Below are 24,114 nucleotides of genomic sequence, written 5' to 3' on the forward strand. Positions count from 1 at the left end.
ATGAGGAGATCCGTAGGAGAACCAAATTCATAGCTCAAATGGTTGTGAAACTGTAGTGGCAGTGGGCAGTGCACATAGTTCGACGGACAGATGGCCGGGGCTATGTTTGAAAGTGAACCGTTGTTTAAAAAGTAGTGGATTTCGGCTATCTGCGTTTTTTACAAGACTTTAGTCGTCATATTCTGTCAATCTTTCAATGACTTCACCTTCCATACAATCGATTGAATTGCTTTTTTCGTAGAAAATTTCGCTAGGCTGTATTTGTCCTGTACATACTTATGCTGCTATCTGAGTGATAATATAAATAATAGAATAAACGAAAATACAAAATCGAGTTTATGGACTAAGTGTAAATTACAACAGATTAAAAGAGTGACCTACATATTAACCTGGATAGGAGCAATCGACGACAACATTAGAACACACAAACCCACACACATATGTAGCTATGAACCAACCGACACAAACCAAAAGAAAGTATCCAAAATTGTTATCAAACTAAGCGGATCCGACAGACGTTGTCTTATACACACGTCTTTCATTTGAAAATTTTAAACTTTTTTGAATACGCTAAGTTTGGACCGTTTTCATCAAATCTTGTTACAATTGCAATGTCATTGAATATACAGTTATACAATTCGGCCAATCGATAGCGTGTGAACATATGTATACTATGAGGAAAGTTGAATGTAGAATAAGTAAATATTAAATATATAAACCAATCAAAATAATGTGTTATAAAGTCTATGAACTATACAAATCAATTTGTAGAATAGAATGTTTGTTAATCAAAGCGCGATTATATTTGATAGAAAATCATGTTAAATACTCACTACAATACCGCATTATATTTGCAATATGTATCGCTTTTACTATCTATACCATTCTCGAATCCATCTGACACAAAAAAAAAATAATTAAATTCGGTCCATCCGCTTAGGAGCTATTCAGTGACAAACACACGCATGGAAGAATTATTTATATAAAGATAATTACCATAAGATGATCGATTGATCCTCGACGATATCGATTGCTTAACCTCTCGCTTATATTGCGAATGACAGATCACTGGCAAGACCTTTTTTTAAAACTTTAATAAAGGGATTCACTAAATTGAATGAAAATTTAAGGGAATTGTTGCTTAACGAGCAAAGTTTTCACCGCAATGGTTGTAATTAATTGAGAACTTTTTTAACTTTGTCACAGTTCGCAACTTTGAAGAATACCTTCGAAATACTTCGTGATGTCCAGGGGCCCGCAACCTTAAATACTTTTGTAGATGTTTTGATAATACATTTTAATAATTCAAAAAGGGGCGTTCAACGGGGACATTTGACCAAACTGAAAACTTTGAAATAAAAAAATCCAAATAGAACCATCAGATTAAAAAACTTTCGAAATTACTAAACTTAAGACTCTTCTTGGTTGCGTAAATTGGATGTAGTTCCTGAAAAGCCACAAACATCACATTTTAAGGAATTCGTATTTAAAGTTTAATAAATATTGGTGTATTCCATAATATATTTGGGTTGGGCTACTAAGTCATAATGTCATTTAAAGAGTGACAGTAGGGCTGCGTATATTTGTCAGTCCGTTAATATGAATTACGAGACCAGTTTTGTGTTCTTAACTAAATTTCGACATGATTGTGGTAACGTTTTTCCGGAATTTCGTTCAATTGAGGATGACAATGAGTGAAGTAACACAACATTGCTATTTAAAAATGTATTTATTTCTTTTCGAAGTATTATCCGCGAAATTTGACACATTTTTCCATACGATGGAACCAATCATTGAAGCAACCATTCCATTTGGAAGTCATAATAAATGATCGCTCTAGAATTTTCTCGAGTCAATTCCATTTTCTCAACGACTAAACAAGTTTGGCAAGACCTTGTGACAAGACCGAGAATCTTTTTTTTTAATTAATAAATGGTATTCGATTTTTAAAACCAAGGAGTTTTCAATTAAAAAGATTTTAATATGACAGGAACAGTGGAAATATTCCATTCCCGATACTTTTAGTGCAGCCTATCTAAGGGTTAATGAGAACTATCGAGCTAGTCATAACAATGCGTAGCATCCTTTTTTTAAAGAAAGATGGAACTAACTAGCAAATTAGCTTCATGTTATTAAAATTAAAGTATCTATACCTTATCTATGCCTTGTATATTTATATATTAGTGTGGTCGTTGGTATAACGTAAGCACAATAAAATTTGCTTATTTTAGAGTCTGTGAATAATGCATTTACTGTGTTGAATGTCTGTTGTGGTTTTGTTTTTATAAATTAAAATTTATTTTTTCAACTAACTCTTGTAAGTTATTGAGGAATTGACGCATTTCCATTTAAAATTTAATTCAATTAAAATGTATAACAATGAAATTATTAACGACGACCCCTGTAGCCCAGTAGCTAGTGACCCCGCCTACTGAGCTAGAGGTCCCGGGTTCGAATCCCGGTAAGTGCAATCATTCATAATATGATGAATATGAATGTTTGTTTCCGAGTCATGGATGTTTAATTGTATTTATGTTTGTTTAAGTAAGTATATTGTATTAAATATATCGTTCTCTTGCACCCATAGTACAGATTACGCCTAGTTTGGGGCAAGATGATTTATGAAAGAGTGTGTCAATATTATTATTATTAATTACTGTTGATTTAATAGAGTGTCAATGAGTTTCTTGTCACTTCTTCTCATGAAAGCTCTACATTTTTAAAGTGGTGTTAAATCATAAAAAGTGTATTTTTTACATTCATATTTGTAATTTTTTGACCTAAAGGAATAAAGTGATATTGATTTGAAGTGACACACGGGTCATCTGATGGTAAATGATCACCGTAGCCAATAATCCCTTGTTTTTCCAATTATTATTATTATCTTCCGGCTGATGATCTGATCAGATGAACAACTTTATGAAGCATCCGCATCTAGTAGACATATCAATTTGAATATGAAAACACTACGTTACGTGGCGGAAAAGAATCGAACAGGAGGCGCCGTCAGAGTCTACGGATCTAACTATCGCGCTACGGACGCTTTCAAATATCAGAGTGAATTAGATTACTAATAGCCCTTTTAAGGATTTACCTTTTTTTTATTTAGGAACCCTTATAGATTCGTCATGTCTGTCTGTCTGTCCGTCCGTATGTCACAGCCACTTTTTTCGGAACTTGTAAGAACTATACTATTGAAACTCGGTTAGTAGACGTATTCTGTGAACCACATTAAAATTTTAACACATAAAAAAGAAAATAGAAAAAAAAACAATAAATTTTGGGGGTTCCCTATACTTAGAACTGGAACTCAAAAATTTTTTTTCATCAAACCCATACGGGGTATCTATGGAAAGGTCTTCAAAAATGATTTATTGAGGTTTCTTATATCATTTTTGACTGAATAGTTTGCGCGGGACACACTTCCAGAGTGGTAAAATGTGCCCCCCCCCCCCTGTAACTTCTAAAATAAGAGAATGATAAAACTAAAAAAATATATAATGTACATTACCATGCAAACTTCCACATAAATCGTAAACCGCAATTTGCCTTTCCTTCAATCAACTCAAATATTATTATTATTAAAGAACTTTTATATTATGTTACTTGCTGCTACGGAACCATTCATGGACGAGTTTGACTCGCACTTGGCCGCTATTTTAATATTATCATGTCGCTGACTTGACCTTAAATGTTTTTCTCCTGACAGCAGCAGTGAACGCACCTAAAGAAATTTCATTTCAATATTCTTGGTGTTGTAAATTGGATTCTCACAGCTGTCGATAAGCTAAAACCCTAACGTTCGCCCACTGAGAATCATTTGTGTCGTCAAATTATTGGTTCGTGTCTTTAGAAAGAATATGTATTTATATATCCTTCCATTTATTTTCTAAGACCACCGAGAACAATAGCAAGACGTTCACAATAGCAGCAATTAAACGGACAATTGAACTTTTTAATTATGAATTAAGAGAACTGAAGCATAATAAAAAATAAATCTAATCATTAATTGCAGAAGACTAAGTCCCATTTATTTTATTCCGAGGCTATCCAATACTATGAATTATAATAAATGTCTTTTTTTTTCCATTATTTATTCATTTGTTATTTTTAAAGTGATAACACTCACATCTGGGATTAAATAAAGAAATTAAATTTGAAAACAAAATTTATGAATGATGCGGGACTCGAAGTCGCGACCTCCCGCGTCCCGTGCGAGTGCTCTTTCCAGTGAGCCAACCGTTCGAGTGACGTATCGTTGATAAATCTTGTATGTCTTGTTCAACTCTCGGATTCTAAGATTCGGACTCTCATCAGGTCTTAAGACAGAACAAGAGATGTGTGCGCTTTTTCTCCGTTACAAGGATTTTTTCCTCTCGATATATTTTTTAAGAGAGAAATTGATTTGATATAATACTAGCTGACCAGGCAAACTTTGTATTGCTATATTGCGATGGTTGAAGATTAATTTAAATTCAGAAAAAAAAATTATTAAGGTAAATATTCGATTACCATCTTGCAACAGAATAATATAAAAATCGTGATGAAAAAACAGGGATTAGTTGTAGAAGAGTGAAATTTTGACACTGAATGTGTTTTTCAATGCTTAATCATAATAAAATAAAAAATTTCTCAAAAATAAAAAGTAAATATTGAGGGGCGGGTTATCATTTAGGGGCATGAAACATAGATGTTTCCCGATTCTCAGACCTACCTAATATGCACACAAAATTTCATACAAATCGGTTAAGCCGTGTCGGACGACTTTGGTAATGCAAACATCGCGACATGAGAATTTTATATATTAGATAATACATACTCTGTAGACAATATTTTGTTAAAGAAGCTCAATACATTGTCTCTTAAACGATACACTACATTATTATGTTATGAAACTTATATTAAGAACCTGATCAATATATAATTAAGTTAAATAAAGTGTTCTCATTATGTACAAGGCCCTGCTCATAAGTTTATTTCCTCAATTTGATCGAGCAAGTGTACTCACACAATGAGTACAGTTTCCTTAAGAAATCTTTTTACGCGATCAATTAAATTATCTATTAAATTTGATAAAAAAAATTATGAACGATGCGGCACCTTAAATTTAAGACGTTCTAAATTATTGTATTTAAGAAAGATCGCATTTTTTCAATTTAGTACAATACACTTAATTTTAATACATTGCTAGGCAATATAAAAAAAAATACAATCAATTACCGGCTGCTGTTTTTCTGAACCGATACGACTTAGGAACCTTGAAAAAAAGAGCATACTCCCATATTAAAGGCCAGCAACGCATCTATTTACCTTTTGTTACGACTCCATATCATCTATCTGCCTCTTGGCCGTTTCCCCCTTCTTATATATAAAAAATACAATACACTATAATTGAAGAAGACTTCAAACAAAATCACTCACACTTGTAATTTAGGCGTTCTATCATAAGAAAATTCTCTAACAGTACATTACGATACGAGTGCGCAAAGTAAGTTGCTTCGCTCTTCCGTGATGACCTACGTGCGCATGAGTATCGTATTTCTATTTTTTCTATTAAGTTGCGCAAAGTTTGACCACTACAATTATGATGCAAAGCGACTGATACTTTGACGTTCATTGTCCGTATTATATTAACAAAACGGCAGTATACAAAACACAGAACGCACGTTTTGCCAGGTCAATTCCAGACGACAGGTGTAAACAAACCGGCGCGAGCAAGAGCGCTCGGGCTCGGGGAGACAGTGTCGTTCGCACGTGGTAATGCGAAGACAGTGCCAGAGATAGCGCGCGCGTATGCACCTTGGAATCGCTCGTATACCGTCGTATATCAGCTACATTCCCGCACGCTCTTGTCAACGTGTGGGAAAGTGGTACTTTGCGAACGAAAATGCATGCGCAAAATCGAACTTTGCGCACGATAATAGGAAAATACTTTTATTGCAAATAGGATAATGACTTTTTATTTCGACACTCCCTTAATCAACCTTTTTTTACAGGGCAATAATTTTGCAATACAAAACATTCTGTCGTTCGTCGAAATGCCTGCCGAAATCATCAAAACAGAACTCCTATTATTCCATTTTTGGATTGTTTTCTCTCAAATTTCACACAGGGAAATTGCGTAAGAAAAATATACACGATTTTTATTACATAACAACGAGGCTATCGTCCGTACAAATGTAATAAAGTTTGTGCATCGTATTTTTTCAGACCAATTCGGAATGGGGGTCAGTATGTGACAATTACCATATTATGTGTGGCGCCCGGGAGGCCTATTTCGTTACATGTATTCGAACCTTTAGTAATATTTACTCAATGTTGCCTCCGGGTACAAATATCGTATGTAAATTTATTAACTAGAAAATTGTTGTCGCAGAATGTAATGAATTTGCGAGATACTGATGAGCACATTCTTTGTACTCAAATAGTTTAATATAAAATATTTTGTTGATTAAATCAATATCGCTGAACTATTCTAATAGTCTCGTGATAGCTGTGTGTGTGATAGTGATTGATACGCCCTGCCCATTACAATTCAGTACCGCTCAGGATTATTGAAAAACCCAAAAAGTCTGAACGGCATTTGGCACCTTGAGACATAAGATGTTATGTCTCATTTGTCCAGTAGTTCCACTAACTACGGCGCCCTTCAGTCCGAAACACAATGATGCTTATACATTACTGCTTCATGGCAGAAATAGGCGCCGTAATGGTACCCATAATCTAGCCGGCATCCTGTGCAAAGGAGCTTACCACTGGTAGAAGCTAATTGAGATTTTTTTTAAAATAGGAGGCATTCGTGCCTTTTGAAAAATTTTCTTCTGCATTTCCACTAACGGTTCATCTTCACGTGATGGTTGGACTGTCTAATACAATATCTCTAATGCACTATCATCGTCTTAAGGTGTAATTAATTTAATTTTTAAGGGTTTCTTGCCGCTTCATTTCTATATTTCTCTATTTCTTCTTATCTGGTCTGCTAAATGACCTTTCAGTGACTTTTTTAATAACAAATCTTTTGTACTATTACTAACCGACTTCGAAAAGGAAGTCGGTGCCAAGCCAAATGTAATAGCAGATACCTACACTCGCCACGCGTGACTTTGAGCAAGAAAACTTCGCATAGAAACAAACAACCCAAGTGGCTAGGCACCGAATTATATACTCAATAGGAAGCACATACAAATAATAGTATTTTATTAATATTTAAGGTATAAGATGTGCCTAAGAGGTGTATTAAATTAAATCTTTATTTTGTTATTTTATTCGTTTCAGTTTTTGAAGTCAGTTTTTTTATTACTGTATTAGAACAGAATATTTCACATTTATGTTTTTTATGGTCTTGTATTGTAGATAATGATATTAAATGTTCTAGGAGATTTTCCGTACTTGCTATCTCTTTTTCTTGGTATTGGGGTATATAAGATTACTAATAAAAATCTATAATAATTGGATGAGGGCTGCGCAGGACTGATTGTCATGATGATCTTTGGGAAGAGTTTGTCCAGCAGTGGACGTCTTCCAGCTGAAATGATGATGATGAGGTATAAAGAGATACCACGTGGTTAAGCCACACCTATTCTATATTTGTGCCCATAAAAGACTCACAAAATAAGGTTGAAACGTGTAGACGCACTTCACAACCCTTGCTTCCAGTTAGATTGCTTGCCTTTGCTTAAAATTACATTTATGAACGGTTTGTTGCTTCTTTGGAATGCATTTAGTAGGACTCCCAGCTTCAGAGATAAACTTGGATACTCTGTACGTGGCTTTGTATCTTAATAGCAGTTAGATACTACTAATTTAAACAAACAAAATATAACTCTTCCCAGTATAACATAATCACGTCTATGTGCAAATATCTTATATTTTTTATGAAAACAAGAGACGAGACGAGCAGGACGTTCAGCCGGTGGTAATTGATACGCCCTGCCCATTACAATACAGTGCCACTTAAGATTATTGACAAACCCAAATATTCTGAGTGGCACTACAATTGTGCTCGTCACCTTAAGAAATAAGTTGTTAAGTCTCATTTGCCCAGTAATTTCACTAATTATGGCGCCCTTCAGAAAACACAGTAATGCTTACACATAACTGCTTCACGACAGAAATTGCGCCGTTGTGGTACCCATAATCTACTGTCTCGAGCCTCCCACTGATAATATAATTGATCGGATATTACATTCATATGGTTTTAAATCATTTACAATGTTTGTCAATGTAAATTATTGTTAAAAACATTATTTTAAATGTCAGTATTCAACATAATAGAGGAAGGGAGGCCTTTCTCAGAACAAACTGACCAAAATATGGTTGCTGAATAACAGAAAAAGAAAATATTTAAATGTTTTGCATATTTTTAAACCTAAATTAGTAACTGGTCAGTGAATAAAGGCTTTTGTTACCGATATCGATTTTGTGGTCGATATTATTATTCATCATAATACAATCATCTTATAAGTCTGTGCAGAAATCGTGTTTTGTGTTTTCACTAACAAATTGTACCCCAAAGAGAATTAATGATCTTAATCAAAGTTATACGGTTTGCATGAAATAGCTTCACAAAACTTAAGCACCCTTAAAGCTTCTCTTGATTATGAACAGTTTGCGGAAGCGTTATCGTGATTTTAATAATATTTACTTAATCAATATTTTTATAATCATAATATATATAAATTACGTGACACGTTGTTTGTCCGCGATGGACTCCTAAACTAATGAACGGATTTTAATGGGGATTACTTCATGGAGTGCAGTTTAGTCCAACTTGAGAGATAGGATAGTTTTTATTTCGATTTGGGACCCATAATTATTTTTGTTTCCAATATTTGTTTTGTATGGACATTTTTTAACAACAAGGAGCATAGGTTACGTAATAATTCTTGATGTTTTGAAATATTATTAGCAATTTTTTTTTTATCTACAGAACAACGTCTGTCGGGTCAGCTAGCTTATTATAAGTTCCAGCAGTCAGTTATATACTTCTAAATAGGTATTGGTTGTTATAGGTGCCGCACTGCATATTCACTATACCGTTCAGTTATTGAAGTGTGCCACTATTTACCCGTAAGGATTTTTCTCGAATGTTCTCGAACAATGTAGTTAAAAGTAAGAGGAAAGAATAAGCAAGCTGTTTACAAAGCAACTGGGTGTTTCATGGTCGATTTTCTAGGCACTTATCGTTTTCTATAATTCTTACGATTATTCGATTTTCAACGTGATATTCCTAACAATACTTACGACAATATAAATAGTTTTGTCGAAACAATAGTATTATAACCCTTAAAACCAAAAAATATAAAGTACTTGTCTGATGGTTGCTTTCTATATTCTTCTTCAATCTTAAGATTACTTTGATCAGATTGATATTTGAAACCATTTCCTGCTTTTAGCATTTCAATAAGATGTTTTTCTATAATCTAGTTAATTGTGTGTCTATTGTTGGAGTTTTTTTATTTGGCTTTAAAAGTAATGATGGATGAATTGATAATTATCTTTTCTTTTGTTTGTCTAAATTAAATGTTAAATGAACAAACAAACACCTGATCATCTGCTCATAACAAAAAAAATATGGTGACAGCGATAACGCTTTACAAAATGACCTAAATCGTACCAATTCGACACTTAATAATATGAAAAGATCTCTAATTCACACTGTTACATGTTCAACAACACAAATATTTTTATTCAAAATTGGACGTGATATCACTTACTGAAAGTCGAAAACTACCATCCATTCCAAAAATTACAACATGAGAAAAACGGGCGCAAGAAACTCAGCGGGCTTAATAATAGTACAATTAAACTTATTATTTAATAGCCTGTATGCGGTTGCTCCATTCCCAATCGGTGGACAATAAGAAAGTCATTTAAATTTGTAGTAACCTTTACCACACATTTGTGTGGTAAAGGTTACTACACTAGCAATTGTCTATTAACAATTGCTTTGAATATCGTAATACATTTGTTTTGAACATTTTCGGGGATCTTGTTGTAAAAGAATATACATCGCCCCATGATTTGAAATGATTTGAAAATTTAGTTCTTTTTCGCAACCTTTTTAGAAATGGGTAAAAGTATTATGTTAATTGGTTGTGAGCATCGTCCCATTATTAAATTAATAAGGGCTGATAGAAAGGTCAGTTAACCCTGCCATTGAATAAAATATTTGCATTGAAAGCAATGTACATTAAAAGTAACAAGGTATTCAAAGAAGCGTTTACAATGTTTTCATCCCGACCGCGAACTGTGTGCATACATTTTATATTGTTCGACATTTTTTGTTGACTCTAAACGGGTTAACAGAACAGCTGCTACTTCGAACTTCAATAGCGAAGACGTAGGAAAAAGTTAATATTTTTACAAAAGCGTCCTTTTTCGAAGTATTTATGTATACTTTGACGAAGTTGAATAGAAATCGCGGCTATTTAAATATTCATTTCTATTCTAAACTATTTAAATCTTGTTCTTTATATATATTATATAATGAAAATGGTCTTTCTTTGAGGCTCAATCACGCGTAAACCACTGATCGTATCGACATGAAACTACCACCATTCGATGTGAAATTTACCCTAGATTGTTTATATTATATAATGTATATTTCTTATTGTATTTGTACGAAGATGAATAAAATTTTATTTATTTCCGCTTTAAATTCGCCCAGCGAAGCGCGCGGGAACCGCTAGTCTTTTATACATACGTTGGATGAGGGCAGCGCAGGACCGATCGTCGAGGAGATCTTTGGGGGAGGCGTTTGTCCATCAGTCAACGTCTTCCGGCTGATGATGATGATGAAAATAAATTATTTAAATCTTGTATGCATGAGTAATACTTTGTACCTATATTTTATCATGCTTTGCTCTAACACATGTGTAGGTAACAAGCGTTTTGTAAAGTTTTGAATATTTATGTGAGACAAGTGTAAGGGTGCATGACAGCTACGTCTTACACTCGCAATTCGCCAGTCACTGTTTTAGTGTGCGTGCGTCGCTGAAAATAGAGGTTAACAGTTCGTTGTTATTTGTTTCATGATGAGCATGATATTCGTCTTGCCTTTATTTTATTCCAAACGTTAAATTATTCTTAGCGTCATCGCAAGCATTCAAACTGAAAAACTATCAGATTGCCTTGGTGCGAAAAAGGTACAGCGGAGGAACTGCTTTTGTGCAAGAAGCCTACCACTAAAAATAATTATTACTGCAAAATATGCTAATAAAGCTTTGTTAATGTTAATTTTACTGGTCAAAGACATTGCCATGATGGTAAGTGACGCAGAAGGTTCAATCGCTGGTTTACCGGCCACATAATACTTTGGACTTTTTCGGAAAAGCAATTATTTGCAGGGTTTTTTCAAAAACATGCCAATATGATTTACTGAAAAGAAATTCAAAAAAAGTTTGAGTGTGCGTTAAAAGGCTAAGTTATTTACGTTAAATAAGTTAGCTAAATTTTTTTAATGACATTTAGGGACGAGACGAGCAGGACGTTCAGCTGATGGTAATTGATACGCCCTGCCCATTACAATGCAGTGCCGCTCAGGATTCTAGAAAAACCTAAAATTCAGAGCGGCAATACATTTGCGCTCGTCACCTTGAGACATAAGATTTTAAGTCTCACTTGCCTAGTCATTTCACTAGCTACGGCGCCCTTCAGACCGAAACACAGTAATGCTTACATCTTACTGCATTACTACAGAAATAGGCGCCGTTGTGGTACACTTAATCTAGCCGGCATCCTGTGCAAAGGAGCCTCCCACAGATAAATGTCAAATACTCGAAGAAGAGTTGCGTGCGCTTACGTTATGCATCGCAGAGCGAATGTTTGTTTATTTATAATCAGCAGTGAATATCAAACACATTCATACTATACATTCAGACGTATAATAACATGTTTCTTGCAGGGGGTTAGACAGAGATTACGGAAATCCATTTGCCACTATCCTGACCTACTTCCCTATTTCTTCCGCATCAACCCTTAAATGCAAGATCTCTTATTCCTGTTCTATTATCAGCCAGGGCTCTATTGAACTTCTGAACTGATTATGGAGTGTTTTGAAGCATTCAGAAGGCTTCTTTGCAAAGGATGCAATTGCTAGGTGGCAGTTTGCTTGGTGGGTACCACAAAGGTGCCTCTTCCTACCGTGAAGTAGAACTGTGCAAACATTGGTGTGCTTCGCTGTGAAGGGCGTAAAAGCTGGTATAATAGCTAGGCCAATGAGACTTAACATCGTTGTCTTGTGGTAAGTAGTGCAATTGTGCTGTTGTAAAGAATTTCGGCTTCAATCTAGAATCCTAAACGGGTGTTCATTGTAATGCAGGACTGATCACCCATGTCATCGTGTAGCATCGTGTTCAATTCCTCATAAAAAAGCAAAATGTGACATTTGATTAATGATTGGTCTCAGCTACGCTCAAACTAAATACCGCAGGCGTAGTTGCCAAGTGCGGCAACTAATACTACGCCCAAGTGGTCGTAGTCGAGCTAGTCTTGAGCGATGTGTGACGTTGACGTGCTACATGATCTGTTAAAATTTGCTAATAATTGAAACTAAAATGCCGGGTTGCGTTGTAAAACTTTGTCAAAATAATACTAGTAGAAATAAGAAAGACACTGGGATCTTGTATTATTAGTAATTATTTTGTATTTTTTTAATTTCAATGTGACATAACACGAAGCGTATTTAAGTTATAAAATTTGAAAGATGGCATTGAGTGTCATGATGCCATACACACAAGCATCTTTACAAATAGATAAAACACACTACAGTAAAAAATTGCCGTAATAAAAAAGCTATTGTTTTTAGTTAGTCCAACTAGATGTTGGAGCGAAGCGAAGACCAACCCTTAATCTAAGAGTTTGACATTTCCCATTTTTATATTCCCTTGCTATTCAAATGATTTGAGTTTTCTTTAGTCTTAATTCTGCGAATATTTGTCTTTAAACAATTCGACACGTGTTTCGCCTCTACACGAGGCATCTTCAGGACGTGTTGAATCGCCAAAATCTGGCACGAGACTGAAACAAATGAGCCAGAAACCGCTCTTTTATACCCTCGCTCCATGAAATGACGCGCTGTGATTGGTTGGCTGTTGTGACGTATTACCCCTGGAAAAAATACGTAACAATGGTGAAGGGACCAAAATTTATTTGTTAATTCAACAATGTAAACATGTCAGTTTTTTGATTTATTATTTCTAATTGCTCTAACATTAAATAACTTATTGTTCCCGAGCGAGTGACCGGTGTCAATTAAATGCTTCGCGAAGTGTGATTATTCGGGATGATTATTCTTAAATGCGGAAATATGTTCCTTTAATCTTATTTCGAAATTTCGACCCGTTTGACCAATATATACCCCGTTTTATTATATATATACCGTGTCTTAGTTTATAAACGCCAGATTTTTCAGGATTACTTCATCGATCTTTGCCATTACATCTTGTTTGATATTGTGATTCGTTCGGAAGGACACATTAATATTGTTTTTCCTAAATATTTTAGCTATTTTATCTGGTATTGGACCAATATATGTCAAACTACCCACATATTTGGTATTTGATAGTGGTGGGACGGGATAAAGTGCTGAATTAATTAAATGTTATTGTTTATTTTTAATTAGTTTATTCACAAACTGTTTTGTATAGCCGTTGGAAACTGCGTTTTTATATATTGTATTAAGTTCTTTCGCGAAGTTGTCACGGGACAGTGGGACTGACATTAATCTGTGAACATAGGAGCGGAAGGCCGCTAGTTTATGTTGTACGGGGTGGCAAGATGAGGCGGGAATAGCAATATCTGTATATGACGGCTTCCTATAGATTTGGAATTCTAATTTATTATTTACTCTTGTTAATGTTAAATCCAAAAAGTTTAGAAATTGGTTTGATTCTAATTCTAATTTAAACTTAATTTTAGGGTGGATCTTGATAATTATATTATTGAAAAGATCGGTGTTTGTCCAGCAAATTATTACGTCGCCAACGTATCGGTAATAAAACAGGATATGTGGGTTCTCACCACGTAATTACACTCAAAATTATCCATAAAGATTTCAACCATAAGTGGACTTAATGGTGATCCCATTGCTAATCCTTCCTTTTGGCGATAGAATTAATTTTTGAATTTAAAATAATTTTATTTCATACATAACTTAGTAAGTTTGATGATGTCATACTTTTCACCGGGATGTATCCTCTGTTGTTCAAAGAGGTCATCAAGGATAATTAAACTTTGTTCATATGGAACATTGGTAAATAAACTATCTACATCGAGAGACAATAATTTGGCATTTGGTGGAAGGTTGGTATTTTTACTGATACATACTGATAAATAATATCCAATCTAGACTATTTTTCAAACTATACTGAGGATTGAGTAAAGATTTGTTTTGTATTATTACATTAAGTTTTTTAGCAAGGTCGTACTTCGGGGCACCGATATAGGAAACTACTGCACGGACAGGATTATTTTCTTTTTTAGGTAAGCCGTATAAGATGGGGGGTCGCGGGTTCATGGGAACTACGTATTTTAATGAACTAGGAGAAATAAATGAAGTATTTTTGATGGACTCTTTTAATTCTGAAGTAAAAGTTTTGGTGGGGTCAGACAGAGAGAGAAAGTTCAGACGTTCGAAATCATCGGTTTGTATTATATCGTTTACTTTTTGTTCATAATCTTCAATAATTATTATAATTCCCTTGCTACTTAATCTCATGCATCCGATGAGCCACTCTACGTGACCAAACCACCTCAAACAAATATCAGTGAATAATAACGATTGATCAGCGAATCCTTAAAGTCCAGTCTTGTCCAGTCTTGTCCAGTTTTGCTACATGGCAATAATCTCCAATAATTTAAATTTAAAGCTAAATTCAAATAATTATCTGTTTATAATCATTTCAAATTGTTACTAGAAAAACATAAACCGTAGTTTGTTGCTCTCGTGAGAATTTTTTTCTTTTTCTGAAGCCAGAAGAAAAATTCCTAAAAATTTATTAATCATGAAATGAACAATCTATATTTGCAACATAATATAAATAATAAAGTCCCAAGATAAATAATAAGCCATAAAGAAATGTTGTTTTTTATATAAAACTAGCTGACCCGACAGACATTGTTCTGTACATATAGAACAAAATACTGCCTTTATGAATTTGTATGTATAAAATTTGATAATATCTGGAATTATTCCGTAAAATATGCTTCCTGACATCAGAACTATCAAACCGTCAATAAACCGTTATACCGTCCATACAAAACAAATATTGGAAATAAAAAATGCTCCCAAATCGAAATAAACTATTTAAAACTAATCTGTCAAGGTGGACTAAACGGTACTCCATGAAGTAATCCCCATTAAAATCCGTTCATTAGTTTGGGAGTTCACTGGGAACAAACATCAGGACACTGGATTTAAATATATTAAGATTAAAAATACTATGCTATCTCTTTAAGTAGGTACATCAGGCTTCAGGCATATTGTAACTAGTAGGTATTGTCTTCAAGAAACAGGCAGGTATTTAATCTATCACAACTATTTATAGCCAGTATATATTAAATATATTAAACCTTTTTGTATTACAGAGTTATAAGTAGATGGAATAAGGAAACAGCTATCACAGAATTGCTATAAATACGCCACGTCGCAAAGAAGACCTTCATCAAAAGTTGTCACAACACTTGTCGATTTTTGTGACAGAATATCGGATTTTTAGAAGAGCTGTCGATAAATGAAATTTTTATTCTTTGTCACTCCATTCATCTGTTTTTGGCATTGTTAAGCCCATTGTCACAGCAGACAATACATACGGCATCACCTAAATGTTTGATGAAAAAACTATTCATAATAACTCTTAAAATTGAATCGCTTATTCACAACAACCGAAAACAAAAGTTACGATGTAATTACGGCAAAAATTTCATAACAAATTCTAAGCATATTTAAATAAAAAGTTCTTAACATATTCTTATCAAAATAATAAAATAAAGATAATATTAACGATACGTCAAACTAAGTAGTAAATAACTCAGAAGAGAACGTAAACAAAAGTGGCTGTAACTAATCATTATCTCTCTTATAAAGTCGGATGGACAGGCAGAAGTTTGTTGTTCAAAAACAAAAGAAAGTAAGTGATAAATGAACTTACCTCTGGAACAATTGGCAGCGGTAACAGCACCCGCGGCAAGACGCGAGAGGGCGCGACGGAGACGAAAAACAAGTTTTTATGTAGCGCTAGAACATTTGAGCGCAACGCCAGCCACGGGTACCGACGGTTCATTAACAAGGAACATGGAGGTTGTATGCCGCCCGCTACCCGTGCAAGACGCCAGGGCGCATGCGCGGCAGAACCTCCAATCACGCTCCTGTTGCTTCTGAAGTCGACGTCAACGTAAACGCCATGAATACGCTTAATCGTCGAAATCTGATGACAATCGCGATCTACGCGGTTAGACTTGAACAGACCTTGAAATGACATGCTATGAACAGCTCCTCCGATGTTTGTACGCTTAATTTAGTTACGTCGCAGCGGATTTTATATTATGATAAATATGTGTTCCGCTTTACTTTTAATGGATTTAGACAAAAGTGCACTAATATTTTCTTAATAACAAGCATCAATTTAGCATGTTACTACTATTTTACAGCTTATTGCTGAAGGACGATTTTAAGGTCCGAGAACTCGTATTATTCTCTCTATGCCTTTCAAAAATGGTTAATTCTATTTTTTTACTCTGGAGTGACAGATTTAAAGAAGTATCTGCTAAAAAATACTTAGCCCTCGTGTTCAATACTATTGCTTATTTTTTGGTGTGTCAAATTAGTATTTTATCTCAGCGGATTCAAGGCCTACTGACAAATGTTGGGTTTTCTGATCTCTGGCCTTGTGTTGGGTTTTATAGTGAATTTGTTAACACAGTTTAATTTTTTATTGTTGCTTAATCATTTATACAACCAACCCAATTTAAGTGGGTTATTTATAACTATTAGAGACATACTGTTATTAGGAAGTTGAAGTTGTTAGAATAACCTACTTCAGAGTATATTGTTAACCCTGGTTACCCGTGGTTAAGTATTTTGTGCATCAACAATAATTGCGAATTTGTATATATATTGATTCTGATAGTAACACAAAATAAACTAATAATTAATTACACTTAATTTATTAAATCACTCCACCAAATGATTCCTTATGGATACAAATGTTTGATTTGTCGTTGTAAAATCAAAAACGCCATTTAAAATTTTGTGAGATCCCTTTATATTCGTGGGTAAATTGCAAAAGTTTTTTATCCAATACTTATCATTTGTCAATATGGGTAGTCTTTTTGTGAAGTAACATGGTTTCATTAACGAGTTCCGATGCCTTCCTTCCGGCTTCAATGCCAAATCAGTTTAATAATACAATTGACATTAAAACCCTTTTAACATTTTACTAATAGTCACTAGCCACGTAGTTGTAATATATTAGGGCTTGGGAGGGAAAATTCACCCTTCATAACCAGGATCTTAACAAAGGCACTAAACAAATACCTCTCAATCTTATGCTTTACAGATTGCATAGTGCGTAGCTTCTTTAAAGTGCTAATGGAACCCGTTACACATTCTTTCTGAAAGTGGTCCTTTAATACATAAACGTGGCATCTCTTTATGAAGACCACTTCTCAACCACTTGAGATACGTGAGCTTACTGCAATAGATATAATAAGATAAATTCATAGCCCAAAAGAGATGCTTCAGAGGCTATGACAGGAGCTTTCTACTAAGATTCGTGTGAACCACTGTTTAAAGAATTACGTATTATTCCATTTCCCTGTATGTATATATACGAAATATGTATCTTTGTCAAACAACATTACCATTTATTAACAAAAGCAAGAGATATTTATCCGAGAAATACAAGAAACGGTGACAGACTGGTGATTGCACACAAATTTCATAATGCATCCTACGGAAAATGTAGCTATGTCATGTGTATAAAAATATTTAATAAACTCCCTCCAAGCTTACGCGTATTACCCGTCCAACGATTTAAAAAGGATCTTTTTACATGGCTTATGGATAAAATATGTTTTTATTCCATAAATGAAATGTTGACACATTAGATTAAATTAAATTGACTTTAAAATATATATTAATTCTAGTCTTTAAATAATGACACAAAAATAATAATTATAATTTAAATTGACCTAAGTGCTTAAAATATAGAGTTTATTAATGTTAAATAAATTGATTGAAACATCTATAGCCGCACGTAAAACCTATTTCTGGCGTGGCAACGCATGCCGTGGCGACGCGTCGCCTTGTCACAGTAATACCGTCCTCAGAGGCAACATCGAATATAACTATTACCGAAGTCACTGATTAAACGAATTAAGTAGTCACTATTTGAAATAAATTCGTAAATTTTTGTATTTAATGAAAATAAATGTTTATTCAATAAATAGTCATCGTTATCTGGAAAAAAATCGTAATATTTTATTTTATCATTATGACATATTTAGTTCCTATCACAATATGTTCTTTTCTGCATATTACTTTTACAAAATAATGTCGATGTTTCACATCTGCCAGGCGTCCCGTGACGGCTCGCATTTTTATAATAATAACTAGAATTTTGTTAATAATAATTTTGCATGCCAGAAATGGCCGATACATTAAAACTATTTACACCCATTGTTACATGTTTTCTAGCAAAATAAAGGATTTATTTATTTAATGAAAAGAATCTATCACAATAGATCACATTGGTCCCAGTGAAACAGGGCTGTCCTGAACAGTATAACTTAAAGCCGCTTTACCAACTATAACCCTGTCGTTGCCACACGTCCAGCACTTACTATTGAAAACTTCCGAAAGTCATTTCTGGCCGTTTTAGTCAGTTTCACTTATTCTAATACTTGGTCTATTGTCTATATAATTTTGAGGAATTAGTTCCTTCATAATATTATCTAATTACATACGGACTCATCTCAACCGATATGAAAATGTTTTGGAATCGTTTACAATGAAATTACAATGTAACAAACAAAATAATACACGACTTATTTGAAATCAGTTAAGAAATATTGTTTGCAAATTACTTAATATTATATATTATACAAATTTACCAGTACTAGACTCCTTTGCACAGGATGCCGGCTAGATTAGAACCTCAACGGCGCCTATTTCTGCCGTGAAGCAGTAATGTGTAAGCATTACTGTGTTTCGGTCTGAAGGGCGCCGTAGCTAGTGAAATTACTGGATAAATGAGACTTGAACTCTTATGTCTCAAGGTGACGAAGGCAGTTGTAGTGCCGCTCAAAAATTTTGGGTGTTTCCATAATCTTAAGCGGCGCTGCATTGTAATGGGCAGGGCTTATCAATTACCATCAGCTGAACGTCCTGCTCGTCTCGTCCCTTATTTTCATAAAAAAAAAAGTAAAAAATATATACTCTTTTTTTGAACCTAAAGAGCCTATCATTACTCTCCCATTTGACTCATACATAGATCGGATATGGTTAGATTAATACCTAATTAGATTAAATAAGCTAGTGTTTGGACCTTCATCAACCGTCCAAGCTAAATGGTAATCCCTTGAAACACGTTGGACATTATTTATATCGGGCTAACAGGACCGAAAGCCTAAGGCGAGCTTCGTTGAACATGAAACGGTTTAAAAGTAATTGATGGAAAAATATGTTTATAAATTTTTTAAGTACCTTGAAATATACTTAAAAATTTAATTTTTGGATTGTAAATGATTATAATTAATATATAAGCGCTGCAAATGATAAGACTTTGAAGAGAAAGTTAACTTATTAGTTGAAATTTGGTGCACAAAGTTATGAATAAGACTTACAACGAAAATGGCTTTATTTGTGAGCACAATATAATATTTTTTGACTGCGACAACTATTACTCAAAAGGAGATGATCTTTTCTAAGTCGTAATTATATAAACGTTAATATTGATACAATTTATTAGTAATTAAAGGAATCATCAAATTTTATAGGCATAATTGGCATCTTTGATTTTGCAACGATAAACCAAACTTTTGTATTCGGAAAGTATCATTTCGTTAAGTTGGAATTAGTATTTCGTGGCGATGATATAATAAAGTGACTTTTTTTGTGAAAATAAGGGACGAGACGAGCAAGACGTTCAGCTGATGGTTACGCTACGCCGATTACAATGCAGTGCCACTCAGAATTCTTGAAATACCCAAAAATTCTGAGCGGCACTACAACTGCGCTGGTCACCTTGAGACATAAGATACTATGTCTAATTTACCCAGTAATTTAGTGAAATTACCGATAATTGAAGGTCGCCGTAGCTAGTGACGACCTTCAGACCAAAACATAGAATGCGAATAACTGCTTCACGGCAGAAATAGGCGATGTTGGGGTACCCATAATCTAGCCGGCATCCTGTACGAAGGAGCCTCCCACTGGACTTATGCTAAGGTTTTTAATGAAATTGTACCGTCAGTGTTAGGGCTGATTAAAATCTAATAAGGACTGCTTGTTTGTTCTAATGTTTCTAGTTATAGTAACTAGCGTTATAATCAATTATATTAATAATAATAATTATAAGCCTTTTATTGATTCCAACAATCTTCGAATACATAACATTATCCTAAGACTACGCGTATAATATAAAAGTTATGTTATTGGGTATAGGCTTCCTCCAGCGTACTCCATGTTTCCCTCTTCTGTGCTTTTCCTCTCCATTCTTTTCCTGCCATATTTATTATTTCATCTTCCCATCTGTTTCTTGGGCGGATTCTTTTTCTTTTGCCAGATGGTCCTTCCCAAATTATCGTTTCTACTGTCCATCTTTTGTCCATGAATCTCGCCACATGACCTCCCCAGAGCGTTATTATTATGTGACATCAATAACGAGCTTAAATCGCGTTTGTGGATTTTAAAACTAGGTGATACTATCCTAAGTGTTAATCTAGATTAGAATCACCAAGGTTAAGGCGCCTCTTGTCTCTTTAATTTGCGGATCAAACCAGCGTATCTCATTAATCGTCCAACAAATCTGAGCCCTATTTAACATATTTGACAATATCGTTTTGAGCTCAACTTACACTGGAGATCATAAATTGACAAAATCCCATTTACCGACACTAATATTTTATACTAAAAAAATTTGTTGTATTTCATACTGTTTACGTCGCCTTAATATTACTACCACCCATTCGAAATAGACTGCCTCAGACCTGAAAAGAACGGGCGCAAGAAACTCAGCGGGCTTTTTATTTAAAAATGTGGATTACAATGTTATATCGCATAATAAACATTTACAATTAAAGAGCCTGAGGGTATTCACTTCATTCCTAGTCTGTGGTGTCAGTAGTAACCTTTCCCACACAGACGTTTTTTAACAATTCTTTTAAATTTCGTAACACATTTTTTTTGTACATTTTCTGGGATCATGTTGTAAAAATATATACATTGCCAAGTAAATACTTGCTAACTCAACTTGCCCGAGTAGTAGGCATAACAAGTTTATGTTTGTTCCTCGATAAAGTTTTCAATTATGTTATGCTGACTTTATTTATACGTTATTTTAAACAGCGCAGTAAAAATAAATATTTATTGTTGCAAGAATTATATCTTATATTAAGAATTAAACGTCTTAAAACAGATAAGTATATATTATACCTTGACAGTAAAACCACGTATTCAAAACAATAACAAAGAATTTTTTTCAGCCATTATTACTTATAACGATAAGCTTTCCTCGGAATGATCTGTAAAATAATCAGATAAATAATGCCCTTGAGGGAAAAGGCGCCCTTTGAGAGGAGATTTTAGAGATAAAGAGAAATGTGGACAGTCGAGGCGCGTTAAAAAAAACGATACCGCCGAAGATCCGCTCAAAGGGATTCTTTAGAAATTTTACTTTCATGCATTGCGGGAGTCATTTTTGAACACTTGATTGAAATATGAATGGACTGTGGGCTCACAGAGCTCAAGTTAATGTCCTTTTTTATAGAAGTCATTGCGATATTCAAACGAATACATCTGAGTATTTTTTGAAGTGAAAACTTCTATAGCGGCGTTGAGCACTTTTCTTGGGATGGGTATAAAATGTTAAACTCACGTCAGGACACGTGGCCTGATCGAAAATACGTGAGATAGTCGTTGAAATCATGGATGAAAGATACATTTAACTAATTATAGTTGGCTATTTCAACTTAATGGTCATACGGTCATTGGACCAGTGGTTGAATCATTGTGATTGCGAAGCCGAAACACCGCGAAGTCGAGATATCGACACTCAACCGTGAAATATTTGAAGTTACTTTCTCATGTACTAGTCGTTTCTCTTCTATTAACTAGACATATTACTTCTTCGGTATATTTTTTAAACTCACTTATAAGTTTGACTTATATGCTTAAATTTTTTGCTACTACTTATTACCGGCATTATAGTAACATGGAACGAAGACGATGTTTCAACCTCAATTAAATTTTGTACTCAAACAATTCTAAATTTTAAAAAAAAGCTTCTTAAAGTCAAAGTCAAATAAGCTTTATTAAATTAGGCCTAAGCTGAGCGCTTTGAATCGTCAATATAAATATTTTTCTTAAATTACTGGATCTACAATATTATGTTCGGAAAAAGTTAGGCTTGTAAGAACAACATACAAGAAACTCAACGGCCACTACTTTCAATCAAATTAATTATATCATTGTTTAAATATACCGGATGACATGGGAGTAAACGATGTATGTATTGTGTACTTTGACGATATGCCAATGAAAAAATGTGATTCGAATCCGAACCGTACCCGTGAAAATACGGTCCGGTGTAGTCGTAGAACTATTTCTAAGAGCGCTTAATCCGAATCCGATCCACGAAAATACGCTTCGTTGTAGTCGAATAATATACAAAACAAATTAGTTTGTAAGGGGCTGCATCCAACATAAGAGTCGTGTATAAATAATATAAATTTAACCCATTTTACCCATTTTACCCACTTATGTATCCGACACTGTTTGTGCTGGGTATGGTTGGGTATACTGAGTTGAGCGTCCGTAGGGATTTTTTTCTAGCAGCGTATGTGGTGAAGTTGTTGCGCGGGAAGGAGCACAACCCGGGAGTTCTGTGCTGCTTGAGTCTTCGTGTGCCGGACCGGTACGTGTGGAGGCGCCTCCATCCGCTACTACTATCCATTCCGATGGCGAGAACAAATGTGTTGGCAAAGTCTCCTTTAACTAGAGCCCTTCGCCATATAAATGAACTCCACAACAAAGTGGACATTTTTGAGTGTACGTGGAGTGATCTCACAAGGGTATTGTTATATGTAGTATGTTATGGTAAATAGTAGTATGTTTAAGTTTTTTCTATTTCTGGTGTGATATATTATTTGTAATGTAATGTAGTTTGATTGTATGATTAGTTTTAGTTTGATTTGATTGTTGTTTGCTGTGTTTGTTATTCTTGTTTGTTTGTAACTGTCGCATTAGGTAATACCTGTAATGATAGTTGCTATGTGTGTGTGAAATAAATTATTTCAAAAAATTAATAACCCTTACAGATTAAATTCATTTTTTGTTTGAATTCATTAGATGATAAAGCATCCTCATAAATACTGTTAATAATTGTTTGAGTTTATTTTGCGCATTATTAAGCTCCTACAAACTTATATAGATTCAGGCTTGTCTGCCAGAGATTTATGTAGAACCTCCTTGCATCAACTGAGCCTTCTGATCTGACCCTCTTAGAAACAAATCCTCGTCATCATCGAGTTATGTACCTACGCGTTGGTTGAATATGCCCATTACTTCATCATCACTGCATGATGAAGCTCAATACAGTATCTTTATGAAGCCAGGAAATTAATCAAAAACTATCATTTCTTCATCAAGAATATGAATACACGACGTAAATGATAGATGCATTTTTTTTTATCTAATAATATAAAGTGGCTTCGGAAAGCTGAAATATTTCGGCTGTAAGAATTAATATCAAAAAATATATTAAATATCGGCAAATAACATTGATTTACTTGTTACCAAGGCAGGCTAAATCCTTTACCTTTTACTTCATAAAAGGGATTCTTAGCGACTTTAGAAGTCGGAACTAATCCCTATCCTTTCGGCTTTCAATAAAT

General features: G+C 34.3%; 1 protein-coding gene across 1 annotated transcript in view; it reads right to left on the reverse strand.

The window, feature by feature from the left end:
- Positions 1–16,288, reverse strand: part of LOC126965789 (lachesin-like) — a 126,351-nt gene extending 110,063 nt beyond the window's left edge. The window contains exon 1 of the mRNA XM_050809557.1: positions 16,152–16,288. The gene's annotated coding sequence lies outside the window, so the exon portion shown is untranslated. The remainder of the gene's footprint in view (positions 1–16,151) is intronic.
- Positions 16,289–24,114: the final 7,826 nt, after the last annotated feature.

This window comes from Leptidea sinapis, chromosome 8, assembly GCF_905404315.1.
Source record: "Leptidea sinapis chromosome 8, ilLepSina1.1, whole genome shotgun sequence".
NCBI classification, from domain to species: domain Eukaryota; kingdom Metazoa; phylum Arthropoda; class Insecta; order Lepidoptera; family Pieridae; genus Leptidea; species Leptidea sinapis.